At 44.6% G+C, this 14664-nt stretch overlaps 1 protein-coding gene across 2 annotated transcripts in view; it reads left to right on the top strand.

Moving 5' to 3' along the window:
* The window catches only part of BBS1 (Bardet-Biedl syndrome 1), a 1329035-nt gene that overhangs the window by 1085158 nt on the left and 229213 nt on the right, over positions 1-14664 (top strand). The gene's annotated exons all lie outside the window — the stretch shown is intronic.

The following is a 14664-nucleotide window of genomic DNA, read 5'->3' as shown; positions in this document are numbered from 1 at the left end:
GAGAGGGATGGAGCTGCCCTGACATGTGAGTCAGTAAGTCTGGTTGTGGGTCCAGAATCCAAGGAGCGTCCCTAAGATTGGGATGGAGAAAGGGGAACCAAATTTGATGAGGCCATTGTGGCGCAATCAGAATCATTTTGCTTCCCAAGTATTGTGCTTTCTGAATAACCTTTGACAGCAAAGGAACCGGAGGGAAGCCATATAGTAGAACGGAGGGCCAATCGTGGACTAGAGTGTCCCTGGGTGACTTCCCCTGAGGGGGGATAAGGGTGAAATAGCTGATGCATTTGGCATTGAGGGAGCTGGCAAAAAGGTCGCAGCAAGTCTGCCCCTCCTGCGGAAAATCTGCTCCGCAACTTGACAGTTCAGGGACCACTCGTGAGGCATCAGAATAGCTCTACTTAGCCTGTCTGTGATCACATTGGACTTCCCCAGAATGTGTGTTGCTACCAGAAAACGTTAGGAAGACACTGCCACACTCACATGGCCTCTCTGCAAAGGGGATATGACTTGGTTCCTCCCTGTTTGTTCAGATACCATACCACCAATATATTGTCTGAGTGGATTGCAATAGTCCCGAGAGGAAGAAAGCTCTGAAGTGCTTGCAACGCTAGTAGCACTGCTCTCATCTCCAGGACATTGATATACAGATGCATCTCGTGCTCTTGCCACGTGCCTTGGACTGCCCTGCCTAGATAATGCCCCCCCACCCCATCTGGGAGGCATCCGTGGTCACCTTGGCAACCGGAGGCGAAGGAACAAAGGGTTTTCCTGCATTGAGGTTGTCGGTGTGAAGCCCCCAACTGAGATCCTGTTTGCACCTGTCTGTGAGTAGAATAGGGTGAGAAAGTGGAAGACGTTGAAGAGACCACTGGGTGAAGAGTAGCCACTGAAGGAGTCTCATATGTAACCTTGCCAGGGGAACTAACATAATCGTAGCAGCCATTGTCCCCAACAATTGGAGGCCCAATCTTGCCTTCACTCTTCTCAGAGGGAGCAAGGCGTAAATCTGTTGTTGTAAGACTCTAATTCTTTCCTGTGGTAGAAACGCCTGCATGAGCACGGTGTCTAATTCGGCATCTATAAAGGTGACACGCTGCGAGGGCAACAAGGCAGATTTTTCCTAGTTCAAGGTGATGCCCAGCTGTTGACATAGGTTGATAGTAGCATCTCTGGTCTGAAGTAGCAGATGCCTGGTCGTGGCAGTAAGGAGCCAGTCATCCAGGTATGGAAACACTTGGAATCCCTGATGTCTCAAGTGAGCAGTCACCACTGCCATGCATTTGGTAAACACCCTGGGGGCTGTGGTGAGACCAAAGGGCAGGACTCGAAACTGAAAGTGACTGGCTCCCAGCCGGAAGTGTAGGTGACGTCTGGATGCCCTGTCCATCTTTATGTGGTAGTAAGCATCCTTGAGGTCGATGGAGCACATCCACACTTCTTTTCCCAACAATGGGAGAATAGATTGCAACGTGACCATTCGGAACTTGGACTTTTGCACATGGGTGTTCAATCGGCTGAGATCCAAAATGGGTCTCGGGTCCCCTGTCCTTTTCGGCACCAAAAAGAATCTGGAGCCAGTCCCTAATCCGATCTGGTCTGAGGGGACATGTTGGATGGCTCCTTCTTCTAGCAGCTTTGAAACCTCTGAAGCTGCGGAATCCCTTTGACTAGGTGGAACATCCGGGATTTTCTTGATTGGAGGGGGAGTTGATGAGAAGGGAATGATATATCCTCCGGAAATTATTCTTAGAACCCATTGGTCCTGGGTGATACCTTGCCAGGCCTCCGGGTATAGTGAGATGCGACCCCTGACTGGCTCCGGAAACGCACAGTTGGGCCTCCCATCAGGAGCGGCGGTAGGGGGAACCACAAAAGGAATCGCGGTCTCCTGAGTTACGAGGGCCACCTCTGCCCCTAGGGCGGCGTCTTCCTGAATAACCACCCCCTCCCCTGCCTCTGGAGGGGGACTGACCTTGTGCATCGGGAAAAAAACCTCTGTGATTTCTTGAACCACATCTTCCCACCCCTCTGGGCCTTGAGATAAGGCCAAGAGAGAAGGGAAAAATGGACTCCTACGGCAGACAGAGTTTTTCCCTCTTGCTCGCACCTAGTGAGAGTGTCTTTCACCTTGGTTCTGAACAAAGAGAAACCATCAAACGGGGTGTCAGTGAATGTAGACTTGAAGGCCTCCGCAAAATGACAAAGGCGCATCCAGGCATGTCTCCTAAGAGCGACTCCTGAACTTGTTGCCCTACTCGGTCCCTCGGCTGCGTGAGAGATCAGCCTCATGGAGGAGTTCGCAATAGAATTGAGGGTAGACATCTGAGCCTTGACTTTCTGAGCCACCGCCTCAGAAACGTTACCTGTTAGAGTATCTCCAAGCTCCTTTAGGAGATCTCTCTGGAGCCATGTAAAGTGTGATAAGTAATTCAGTGACTGCAAAGTAAAGGCCACTGAAGAAAACGTACGCTTCCCGTACTGGTCCATAGTCCTAGACTCCTTGTTAGAGGGATGGACGGTGGAGGAAGTCTCAGCCAATTCCTTCTTGGTGGCCGCTGCCACCACCATTGGCATCCACAGAGACTCCCTTGGGTAGAAATTCCTTAACAGAAGGGGCAGACAAAAATTTATTGGGTCTCCTGGGGACTGGTCCCACAAAGTCAGGGGTTTCCCACACCCTTCAACAAACCAGATCCAGAAGCTCGTCGAAGGGTGGAGACACCCAGAAGGCGGAGGACTGAGCACCAAAGGCCTTCAGGAACACCGACTCCTCTTCGGAGGGGGCTTTGGATGGCCAGTCACCTCTTTGCTTCAAAATCTCTAGGATGTCAGAGAAAGAAACATGGTCAGAGGATGACTTAGGGGACCCCTCCGATTCCTCGAGGTCGGTGTCTGACGTGAGAGACTTATCTTGGGAATCTATGTGCTTCCTCTTGCACATTCTCTTTCTGGGTGGCTCCTCAAAGCAAAAACTCTGAGGGGCCCTCAGAAATATGGGGACCACTCGTAGGGGTACCCTGAGGCCTTGGGGCTCCTCTATCAAGAGATAGAGGGTGATCAGAGACCTGCACCAGTGCTGTAGGGGACAGAGTGACTGAACCGTATGATGCTGCTAACAACCTGGCCAGCGCACTCCACATGGCCTCAAAAGCTAGTCCTCCCGGGTCCGAAGATTGACCAGCCATGGAAGACCTCAGATCAGAAGGGACCAGGTCCGAAGCTGAGACAGGAGTCAGGCTTCCCCGCATCGAAGCACCGAGAGGGAGACTAGGAGCCGAGAGGTGTCCCGAAGCCTCTCCCTTGGGTCCGACCGAGGAATCCTGAGTCCTGAACCCCGTGGACGGCGTCAACGGGGTCGGAGCTGATGTCAGGACCAATAAGCCAGGAGGGGCTGTCGGAACCGACCTAGGGACATCAAACGGAGCCGAGCACTCCGGCTCCGAAAGCTGAGATGCGCTCAGAGGAGGAAGTATCGATGTAGGTAGAGGGACCAGCTCCGGAGCCGACTGGGTCGGAGCCGAAAACAATTTAACCAGTACCAGTGACTGAAGAAGTCTCTTCCCCACTCTATCAACGTCCACATCCGATAAGGTCCTGGAATATTTGGAGGATAGGGAAGGAGATCGAGACCTCCTCTCTGAGGGAGACCTGCGAGGAGGAGATACCGGCTCCGAACAGGCTCCGAGAAAATAGGAGACGAAGCAGGTTCCATTGACACTGACACTTCCTCTGGCCCCGAGGACAATGGAGCCGAGGATGTCATTGAAGATTTAGCTGTTTTCTCCGGCAGCTCCAAGGATACTGATGGAGCCGGGGATCGCTTTTTAGCCTTGGAAGATTTAGCTTTTGAAGGAGAAGACTTAAAGCTGGAAGCACTCTCCAAACCCTCCTTGAAGGAGGGTTTCAGAAGTCCCTTCAAAATCAATTTGTTCTTCCTTTCCTGAAGAACATGTGGGCTAAAAGCATGACAAAAAACTACACGATTCCTGGAGGTGAATCGCTTCCAGACAGTACACACAAACAGTGTGTCCATCAGTGATAGACATCTTATAACTGCACTTCGTGCACTTCTTAAAGCCTGAGGGCTTATGCTCCTTAGTATCTTTAGACATAGTCACCAAAAAAACAAGTAACTAACCCAACAACTAGACCAACGGTCAATCAGCCACAAGCGCAGGAACAGAACAAACAGACAGTACACCACAAAGACCTCTAACTAGAGTGGTCCTAGAACACAAGTACAAGAGGGAGGACTAATTCCTCTAATTTAAACGGTTTTAGCCCAAGGGAAATAAAGTTAGCACACAAGGTAAGCAAGGGGACAGACTAGGTCCCCTAACTGAAACAGGCCTAGCCCGTTGGAAACAGCTAGTGGGATACCAAAAAAACACGCTAAAAGAGAAAAACACCTTTTCCACAAACACAGTTCAAGATACACACACAAATAGCTATGAAAATAACTTTTTTTTGCAAAAAAAACTTCTCTGCTATAAAGAAGAAAAGAGTACTTAGCCACAGCCAAGAGCGAGACCACGTCCAAGCTAGACGAGCGGCAAATGAGATCTGGGGATAGAGAGCAGTGCAGCATGGGATACCATCTTAGCCCAGCCAATTGAAAGACTTTGAGCTAAAGTATGGCCGAGTCGGCGCCGACATTCGGCTCCGAACCCACGGGTAAGAATGTAGGCGAGATTGGACTACATAACATCAGATGTTTGCAAGGTTACCTCAGGAAAGAGCTTTCGCTATTCACCAACAAGTGTCATTTCTAATGCTGAGCAGAAAGGTCCAAGTCAGACATGTCCTGCAAGTTCTAGGCTCCATGGCAGCTGCCATTCTTCTTGTACCATAAGCACATTACCACATGAGAGTCCTTCAGTGGCTTCTCTTCACGCAGTGGTCCTTCCAGGAACTACCCATGTCTCACATGATCCTGATTACAGAAACATGCAGAAGACACCTCTCTTGGTGGATGGTCTCCCCACTGGTGTCTCAGGGCAGACCTTTCATTCAACCCCCTCCAGTAGCCACAGTGACCATGGACGCCTCCCTGATAGGGTGGGGGGGGGCATTATCTAGGCAGGATAGTCCAAGTCATGTGGCAACCTCACAAGTACCATCTGCATATCAGTGTCCTAGAGATGAGAGCAGTGCTCATAGCGTTGCAAGCTCTTCAAGACTCTCTTCCTTCCAGGACTATTGCGATCCAAACAGATAACATGTCAGTTGTGTGGTACATCAACAAGCAGGGCAGGACCAGGTCCTACCCCTTGTGTCGAGAAGCCCTCAGGCTATGGCAATGGGCGATTTCATCCCAACGTTCTCGGACAACAATGCACATCCCTGGGAAATCCAACGTAATAGCGAACAGGCTCAGCAGGGCTATCCTCATGCCTCATGAGTGGTCTCTGAATCAGGAAGTTGTGGACCTTATCTTCTGCAAATGGGGCCAGCCTTGCTGCGATCTATTTGCCACCACCCCCTCAACAACAAATGCAGCAGCTACTTCTCCCTGCTTCCTCCTCCAGGTCAAACTCCCAGGGACACTCTAGTCCACAATTGGCCTCAGGGACTCCTTTATACATTCCCCCCTAATTCCAAGACTCATACAGAAAGCAAAATCATTGGGTTGTAAAATGATCCTCATTGCCCCCTATTGGCCTCGACAGATATGGTTTCCATTCCTGCACCTTCACCCTTCTAGACCAGTCTTGGGTTCTGGACCCAGTGCCAAATCTGTTGATTTATCAGTCAGGCGGGGCTTACACCAATCCCTTCAGACTCTCAAGCTCACAGCTCGGTTTCTCCACTTCCTACCTTAGCCAGGCTTCCAAGTATCTCTCCAGCAGTTTGCGATATTATTGTATCCTCCCATAAGTCATCTACGAGAAAGACTTATGCTAGCAAATGGAAAAGATTTTCTTACTGGGCAAAATCTAGAAACTTAGACCCCCCCCCCCCTTTTCAGCCCCAGTCCATCAAATTCTAGAATTTCTAGCAGAGCTTTTTCAGTGGGGTACGGCTGCTGCTACCATCAGGGTACAACTGGCAGCCATATCTAATTTTCATATTGGAATTCTTAATTCTAGCATAATGTCTCATAAGCTCTGCGAAGCCTTCGTGAGAGGAACATCTCTTCTTAGACCCACAGTGAGGGATCCACCTCCTCCTTGGGATCTCAATTTAGTTTTGACTTCTTTGATTCTGCCTCCCTTTGAACCAGCAGCCTCATGTCCCTTAAAATTTCTTTCTTGGAAAACACTTTTTCTGGTTGCTATTACCTCAGCTGGACGTGTTTCAGAACCCCAAGCACTCTGTGTTCGTCCTTCATATATGGTGTTTCACAAAGATAGAGTTTCTCTTAGAACCAACCCATCCTTCATACCAAGAGTCTGTTCAGAAAACAATTTAAATCAATCCATCGATCTCCCCATCTTCTTTCCCAATTATAGCAACAAGGCAGAATACGATCTTCACCAACTGGATGTGCACAGACAATTACGTTTTTACCTCCATAGGACCAAAGAGCTAAGAAAGTCAGACCAATTATTTCTTTCCTATGCTCACAATAAGCAAGGCCTTCCAGTTTCTAAGGTGATCTTATCCAAATGGTTATCTGACACCATTGTCTTTATTTATCAGTAAGGCATAAACATCTACCAGCAAAACCGAAAGGTCATTCAACTAGAGCATTAGCCACGTCTGTAGCCTTTCAGTCTAAATTGCCCATAGACTCAATTTGTGCAGCTGCCACTTAGGTAAACCCTCATACCTTTATCTCTCATTACAAAGTGGATGTGGTCTCCCAGAGCAGGGCTTCCTTTGGTTCCACTGTTCTGAAGAGTCTGTTCCAATGAGCCACCCAGGGTCTTTAGGTGCTAGGGACGCTGTCCCAAACAGCAAGAATGAAGGCGAGATGGGACAACTTAACATAAAGAAGTTATGTACCTACCATAACGTTCCATGTTAGTTGTCCTTCATCTCACCTTCCTTATTGCGTCCCCCCCCCTCCTTCCCCCTTCTTGGAGGATTGAGAGGAGTTACTGTGGTTTCACTGGCTGATTTCCTTTTTCTCCGTTCACATGCCAGGTAATTTTATGACAGTTTACTCTGATCTGTTATTTTGGTAAATCAGTTTTAGGTTACTGGTTACTTTATATGTCTAGTGTGTGCTATCACAAACGAGATCTAGGTAGTTGACGCTGGGCATTCTGGGATAAGGGTTAGCCTCGAGCCAGTAAATAGCTCTCAAGCTATAGAAGTAGGCCAAGTCAGAGCCGAGGATCGGCTCCAAACCCCAAACAGCTAGAAGGAAGGGGAGATGAAGGACAACTAACATGGAATGTTATGGTAGGTACATAACTTCTTTTTTTTCCTTAGATGTCAGTTTGAAGTAAATAATTAGATAAATACTTAGACAAGTGGCCTTTTTTATAATTCTTAGGGTGAAGTGCTTTTACTTTTCATTAACAGAAAGTTTAAAAGTTTTGCATGAGTATTGGTGGTGGTAGTGGTTTTACACTGATGTTTAACAGAATTCAAGGTTTTAAGAAATGTTTGCTTTGGGGACATAAAATTCCTCCTCAAGATCCTCACCCTTTATGTGTTTATTGTTTGAGCTCTGCCCACCTCAAAGCAATTTGCGTTATTTGTACTTCTTTTGGGACTAGGGCCATTCAAGGTCGTAAAAGAAAAAATTTTAAAAGGTTTATTCTCCCCTCAGACAGGTGGTCTTCTTCCCATTATTCAACATTTAGTACTTCTAGGTCTGCTTCAGCTTATCTGGATAAGAGAATGGATAAGGAAAAAGAGTGAGAAAAGTCAAAAGAAAAAGTCTGAGGAATTTGAAAGATCCAAGGAGAAGAGGACAGAGAAGTCTAGGGAAAAAGTCTCCAGATCCCACAGATCCCCCAGGTCTGGCATGCAAGACTCCAAAGAAGTCGGATTCACCAGCTACTCATATTCAGTCTCCCTCACCTCAGCCAAGATTTTCCCCAGTACTGGTGTGTCCTAGAGTCCGCTCACCCATCCTGCAAGAGAGAGAGATGGTACTCAAGACTTCTGTCTGTGACATTTTCCTCAAGGTCTGTCCAGTCCACCAGAAGCCTTAAAGAGATGGATATTGACTGAGTGATGCAGAGATTCTTGAGGACACAAATCCAACTAGGGGTTCTCCTGGTACAGGTCCATCTACCCTTCCATTGTTGTCTAAGGTACCTGGATGCCCCTTGTTTCTGGTCTCTGTGGGTCTGAACTCCTTTGGTGCACCTCAGGTGGAGATGACAGCTCAAGAAACTACAGTTTCATCAACATCCCTTCCTCTCTCAGCTGAACTGGATTGAGACAAGTCTCAGAGCCTAAGCATCAATGCTGGGGCTCTGGCAGTGGAGTCATTTATGAAGTTTTTAGAGCCTTCTCTGCCTCTCGAGACTTCTGCTCTCAATAGCTCGGGTCCAAAGTCACTATTGCAGCTGACACCAATTAGGGCTGCAATTGTTCTTTCACTCTCAGATACAAGGAATGTCCTTTGGCTACATTCACAAAGTAAGCCTTCAAAGTGTTTGAATAGGTTTTGACCTGACCATAAAGTCAGATGTTACCTTTGAGCTCAGATCTGTCCCGACTTGTATTGGATCCTGTGACTCTGTCTGCACATTCAGATTGATAGGGACAGTTGGTATAGCAATCAAGTTCCTAGTCTTATTCAGTCCTTTTTTTCTAAGATTCCCATGAGACAAGGTCATAGAAAACAGACTTGGAAATGTAAACACCTAGACTGCTCTCCAGAGTCTGTCACAGAAGACACAGTTCTGGATGAAGGTGAAGGGTCCCCATGATCCCCTCTAAAAGATGTTAAATTTGCTGACATCCTAGAATTGATGCAGTGACAAGGGGGCTGTTCCACTGAAACTCCTTCAGCAGATGAATCTGTATTTTTCTAGGCTTTTGGTCCTGTCTTATTTGCATCCTGGGTGGTACCACCCTCTGATATCCTTCTAGACGTGGTAGCTCAATGGGCATGGAAATATCCTGATGTAATGATACCTGCCCCCAAGAAGCCAGATATGTTTTGGTAGTCCTGAAAGATAGGAAGCGCTGGAGGAAAAGTTCACCAGTAGATGCCATGGTAGTAGCAGCAGCCACGAAAAATGAACTGCATTTCTGATTGTTTTTCCTAGTGAGCTTCTAGCCTGGGCCAGCCCCTAGGCCCTATCTTCATCCCATCCATACTACTTTTCCCTTATCCTTCTAATTTCCCACGTTAGGATACTTAATCCCCGCCCACAACTCTCATGATGCCTTGCCCCATTTAAAACAGCATTTGAAGCTTGGCGCTCTTTCTTTACTCTCTGTTCCTGCTTCGGCCCACCCCATGGACCCCGCAAAAATGCATTGGTGATGTGCAAATGCCGTGACTCCTTGTGATGCAATTTTTTTGCTGTTTTGCTCGAAATAAAGTAAGTCAGTTGTAATTTCTGTGCAAACTCTATGTAACTAGTACAAGGTTCATCAAGAAAGTACGTGCTACACATTAAGCATTGTTGTATAAAATCTGCTTATTTGCAACAGCATTGAGGTTTCACATAGTACAATACCTGCTTGTTTAGAATGTCACATAGTACAATCATTAACTATTTCAACCCTCTTATTCTAACTTCAGTGCAGCCCATTCAGGAGACCTCCTAAGTTATGCTTAGCCAAACAGTTATTTAGCTGATACCTAGAGGTATTGCTTGCTTTAGAACACTGTTATTTTATGTTTCTTTTACATACTAAGACTTATCTTTGGTATTCTTGATGGAAAATAGGAACTGTTGCACTGGACACTATATGCTATTGCCACAACCGGCTCTAATGTAATATTTTTCATACGACTCAACAGACGTTTGCTGACCTTTAAACCAAAGAAGTATTCACTTTAATTCTGCATACTGAAACTGACTTACTGCATTTAAAAATGAGAATTTAATGCATTTTTGTTGGCCTTTAATTGTCCCCTGCTATTAGGATAAGAATAGTGAAATATTGACTTAATGCCTAACAAGTGTATACCTTAACTGAATGCGATTGCTATGTCTTTGTCCTTTGAACAATGTGATGTGCTACTTGTCTGCATGCCTTTAATTGTGTTGTGCTTCTAAGGTAGAACAGTGAAATGGTAATTTAATGCCTGTCTACTGCCAGCTTCTATCATGCTCTGTCATTGCCTCTTACTGCTCTCCTATACCGTACTATCTACTTCCTATACTGCATTATCTACTCATCATACTATTTTTCTTACTCCCTCCACCTTATACTCTCTAGCCTTATTCTATCTCAGCGTATTGCCCTCTCATTTTGACTAACCTTTCTTTACTTTCTGTATTTTCGGTTTGAATAACCTTTATTTATTTTTTTACTCTCCAGGGAGCACACCTAACCCTGACCTTTCCCCCTTTTCATCAGACAAACTAAGGGTTAGAAACCATTATAATTATCAGAACATCTCACCTGAAGAGATCCTCTGCATTCGTTCTGCTGGGAGCAATTATCTCTTACCTGGATAGTTATTTTTAAATGTATGTACAAAACTGTGTGACATAACTAAACACCCAACTAGATGTTCTAAACCAACGGTCCGTTGTACAGCACCACTGCCTAACTCCAGTCCCTCTTTACGACCTGCATCCTAGTCTTTTAAACTCTGTCCTAATTAACCTTCCTGGCCAGCTATCTATTCCTTCCCCTTCAGTATTATACTAGAACTCAAGTTCTTATGAATACTGACCTGCCTTGCAAGTTCTACTGAACTCCATCTCCCTTCTATAGCAAACCTTCCACTCACTAATCTATACCTTCTTCCTAGTGTTTCTCTTTTTTCACAAAATCACTGTTCAGTTGTCTTTCTTTTTAAATCTCTGACAGTCTTCTTTGAAAAATTTACCTGCATTTCCAATTGTTTTTCGCAGCAAGTTTCTAGCATGGGCCAACCCGCTCTGTTCGGCCTCTGGGCTCACTCCACTTCCCTAACCCCATTCCCACACACCCCCACTTTAATTACATTTATGCTCTCCTTGCACCTCCCATTCTGCCCCACAGCCAATTATACACCTCCTCATCTCCATCTGTAATACATTAGTATATATCTGCATAACCCCGCCACCCCTCCAACCCTTCTGTACCCACAACCAATAGTTAATAACTACTGTACAGCACACCACCTCTTACCACACCCTCACTCAAACTCAGTACAACCCCATACTATTAAAATGTTGCTTCCAAACTTCATCTCCTTAACCTTCTTTATATCTACCTATCTAATTACTTCCTTCCATGGGTTCTGCATATCACTTACCCACTCTACCACATTAGACAGTGCAACCCATGAATCCAACACTCCTCCAACAAATTTAATAACACACTACATCTACAAATACTCCCTTACAGAACTCTTCACATTAAAGTATCTTCCCACCCAAACTACTTCTAATTTTTTGAGTAAATATCTAAAATTAATCACAAAATTAGCCCAATTATTTCAATGCAAATGATCTCAGTCTGGTGATATACACCCCAGCCCTGGCCCACAGTTAGATAATCAACCAATTTTAACACAACATAACCCCATCCAACACACATACATAAACCACCCTACAACAACTCTCAATGTTAAACATTAACCTAAGGAGCATTTTAAACAAAGTAAAACAACTCCACATTACCTCGGTCTGTACATACCTGACATAGTCATCCTAACTAAAACTTGGTTAAAAACACATGTTAAAAATAATGAACTCCTCACTCAGGTTTATAATATTTTGAGGTTAGACAGAATTAACAAGTGAGGCAGTGGTATCACAATTATCTGTAAAGACACACTCAAGCTAGAACAAATAGATAGCCATCTCTCAATAGCTCTGAAGTGCTTACATCCAGCCTACAACTATCCAATAACCAACATATTATCATTATCGCAGTCTACTTCTCCCCAGGTAAAAATTCTGCAGTATTCAAAAATATTCTTAATTGGGCACCATCCACCTTTAACTACAAAATTATCATCACTGGTGATTTCAACCTAGACTAGTCTTCCTGTTCCTGTGATAATCCATCAAACTATATTAACCTTTTTAACTTCACCCAAAACATCAACACCCCTACTAGGATTGATAAACAGGGTAAAAAACAGTCTATACTAGACTGGAACCTAAACAATAGGCCCTCCTTATGCTAACACTCAGGATGTCTCCCAGACATCTTCAATGATCACGTATCTACTTACCTTCTAAGACACGGAGTAAGACTCAGAGTAAACCTTAAAAAAACATAACCTACACACACATTCGCAACACAAAGAACCTCTTCACCAATATCTTTAATCACCTTTTGAAACATTGCAGTTGGTCCCCACTAAAATACCTCCAATTAGATGAAGCAAACTAAAGGGGTGGCGAAAGCCACATAACTATGGGCTAGGCTTATAAATGCCCTTGGGCAGATAGCCTAGTATGAACCTATGAACCTATAATACTTTAATAACACATTCATTACAATTCTAGATGAAGTAACCCCTCTCAGGAAAATCTGAGTAAGATCAAAACCAACCCCTTGGCTATCAAAGCACACCAAACTCCTTATGAAACAGAGACAGGGCATGGCCTCATTACATGGCTGTCAAAAAACAAGCAAACCTCCTAACTTACCAACAACTGTGAATCACAGTGAAAAAACAAATAAAATAGACAAAAAATTTACTATACCATGGCCCAACAAACACATCAAAATAACCCCCAGAAATTTTGTGCCTCTGTAAACCAACTTCTCAACACAAAATATTCCTCTACCCCTTCCCCTTCCACCTCTCACACCACTGAAAGCATTGCCTCTCAATTCACTTCCCACTTTATTAACTCCATCCTGTCTCTACGCGACCAAAAATCCACTAAACCACTGACTATACAACCTCTTCTCCCAACAACCCATTAGCATTTAGCCGTAAATCGTTACCAATAACCTACATTAACAAACTTCTCCATCGACTTAAACCTTCAAAATCAGCAACTGACTCACTTCCAAACTTCCACTTTCCTGAAACGGCAACCAATGCCATTTCTTATCCAATCTCCATTCTAATAAATCAATCCATCTCTGAACATTACATCCCCAAACTCTGGAAGATATCCCATATTATCCCTTTACACAAAGGTGGCACCTCAACACTACTATCAAACTACAGACCCATCGCTGTACTCCCTTCTCTTACCAAAGTTCTTGAAAAATGTGTGCAGTCCCAAATTCTTCCCTATCTCCTGAACAATAACCTTCTGTCTGATACACAACATAGTTTTAGACCCAAAGATAGCACCACATCTCCCCTTATCAGCTTCTCTAGCATAGTAAACCAATCTTGAAACAATGGCCTTTATGTTTCATCTGTCTTCCTAGACATGTCCAAAGCATTCTCCACCTTCACCCCAAAAACTATGATACCAACTAGCCTTCTTAAACATTTCGCATTCTACCCTGTCATGCTTCTGCATTTACTTATTAGATAGACAGCAAGCCATAAAAATGGCAGGACAACATATACTTACTATTACCAGTCTCAGTGGGGGTACCCCAAGGCTCCATACTTGACCCACTTCTCTTTTCAATCTTTACAAATGATCTCCACTCTGCGACTACATCAGCTAGCATTATACAATATAAAAAAAAAATCAAAATGCTTTTACAGATGTAGAACAATACCTTTCTGCCAATCAACTAATACTAAACCCCAACAAGGCCAAACTACTACTATTTCTCACCCATCCACCCACTTCACCATTTACTCTACTAACAACACCAAAATTGAACCAGCTGACCACACCAAACTACCAGGTGTTACTATTGACAAATCCCTTAGTTATGACTTTCACATTAGCCAGTCAAAAAGGTCCATATAAAACTAAGATCACACTACAGAGCCATACCATTCCTATCTAATTCCACCAAGACTGCCATTGCCCAAATCCACCTGCTATCCACTCTGTTATATGTCTCCCCAGTTTTCACAAACTTAAAGAAATCAAATCTAAAAAAACTGGAAGCATGCTACAATAAAATAGCCAGGTTTGCCTCCAACCTCACAAACAAAACACATTATTGCTCAGCCCTACACAAACTAGGCTGGATGGAACCTCTACACCTGAGCCAACTCAAAATCGGTTACTCTATAATCTACCAGCCAGATAAATGTCCATCGCTTAAAGACCTAGTAAAACCTTATACTAACAACCCTTCGCTCATCCAACAAACTTCTTCTAGAAGTCAACAAAGCTAATAATACATATGGTGATGCCTTATTCTGAAACCACATCTCCAAAATTTGGAATTCAATTCCCCAACCCATTCTCACCACAGTTAACCCTTCCACTTTCAAAACTGTTGCCAAATCCCATGTGTCTACAAAGTGGCTATGCTCTTGCTCGTCACCAGGATGAGCCCCTAGTTATCTTACCTTATTTCTTTGTCCTATTTCATCCTCTTTCTCTCCTCCCCAAGGCTTAGTGCCTCATACATTTTCACAGTCTGCCCTTCTTCCCTCTGTCTGTCTGTTTCTAGCTTATTTTACTGTTTCTTTTACTTCAACTTGCCCAGATCTGGTTCGGATATCACCACACACCCCAAGCAAAAGATACA

The sequence above is a fragment of the Protopterus annectens genome, chromosome 7.part0 (assembly GCF_019279795.1).
Source record: "Protopterus annectens isolate FY-2018-M chromosome 7.part0, PAN1.0, whole genome shotgun sequence".
NCBI lineage: Eukaryota > Metazoa > Chordata > Ceratodontiformes > Protopteridae > Protopterus > Protopterus annectens.
The sequence above is the reverse complement of the archived record's forward strand: the minus strand, read 5'-3'. Positions and strand labels throughout refer to the sequence as shown.